Source organism: Vulpes lagopus, chromosome 19 (assembly GCF_018345385.1).
Source record: "Vulpes lagopus strain Blue_001 chromosome 19, ASM1834538v1, whole genome shotgun sequence".
Classification (NCBI taxonomy): Eukaryota; Metazoa; Chordata; class Mammalia; order Carnivora; family Canidae; genus Vulpes; species Vulpes lagopus.
This window is the reverse complement of record NC_054842.1, coordinates 36,411,451-36,412,847: the sequence shown is the minus strand read 5'-3', so window position 1 is coordinate 36,412,847 and position 1,397 is coordinate 36,411,451.

Below are 1,397 nucleotides of genomic sequence, written 5' to 3'. Positions count from 1 at the left end.
GGGAGCCACGGCAGTGCTAGGGGAGGAAGAGAATGCACCTGCCGTCACCTACGCTTTGATTCGTGCAGAAGGCAATTTATAAGAGATATTTTGTCTTTAATGGAGGGTCAAAAAGTCAACCCAGATGATTCTGTCATCTCCTTCCTGACAAAGGCAGAGAGGTTTTGAAGCACTCTGACAAGCCCACCAGGTGGGAAATGAAATGTGATCAAAGATCTTCATCGTGGAACCGTTTCTAGCCCGCAAAGGACCGGAACCAACAACACAAATGTCCATCAGTGGCGGACAAGCTAGGTCAAACAATGGAAGGCCCTGCGAAACAATGACATTTTCTCTGTGCAGAAATAGAAAGGTCCCCGGAATGCATCAAGTGAAAAACCGAGGGCACTGCGGTGCCATTTAGATGAAAGGGAAGAAAGGGAAGCCTGGGGTGTTGGTTAGGGCCTGCGCTGGCGGAAGCAGATCCCAAACCTCGCTGGGCATCAGAACCACCCAGAGGGCTTTGGGGTTTTTTTTGTTTGTTTTTTTGTTGTTTTGTTTTACACTTTGTTCAGACGACATCAACCTTGCTTTTATTTGCGGGGGGGGGGGGGGGGGGGGGGTGGAAAGTCCCCGCTTGCCTGGCCCTGCGCGCAAGCACCCAGCCCTCCTGACCCGACCGCTGCAGACTAAGGCCGCAGGTGGCCTCTTTCCTAACCACCTGGGCGGACGGCAGGAGGCGGCCTCTTGCCCCCTGAGCGCGCTGGAAGGAATCTCTCAGGAGCCCGGGAGTCGGGCCCTCCTCCTCCTCCTCCTCCTCCTCCTCCTCCTCCTCCTCCTCCTCCCCGGGAGTCGGGCCCTCCTCCTCCTCCTCCTCCTCCTCCTCCTCCTCCTCCTCCTCCCGCCCGGGAGTCGGGGCCCTCCTCCTCCTCCTCCTCCTCCTCCCCCCCGGGAGTCGGGGCCCTCCTCCTCCTCCTCCTCCTCCTCCCCCCCGGGAGTCGGGGCCCTCCTCCTCCTCCTCCTCCTCCTCCTCCTCCTCCCGCCCGGGAGTCGGGGCCCTCCTCCTCCTCCTCCTCCTCCTCCTCCCCCCCGGGAGTCGGGGCCCTCCTCCTCCTCCTCCTCCTCCTCCCCCCCGGGAGTCGGGGCCCTCCTCCTCCTCCTCCTCCTCCTCCTCCTCCTCCTCCCCCCCCCCCCCCCGGGAGTCGGGCCCTCCTCCTCCTCCTCCTCCTCCTCCTCCTCCTCCTCCTCCTCCCCGGGAGTCGGGCCCTCCTCCCCCCCTCCCCCCTCCTCCCCCCCCCCCGCTCCCCCTCCCCCCCCCTCCTCCTCCTCTTCCCCTCCTTCCCCCGTCGGGAAGCGGCCTGGAGGTCGGAAAGTAGGAGCCCGCGGGCCCGGGACGCACCTGCCCCCCCATCCCGGGG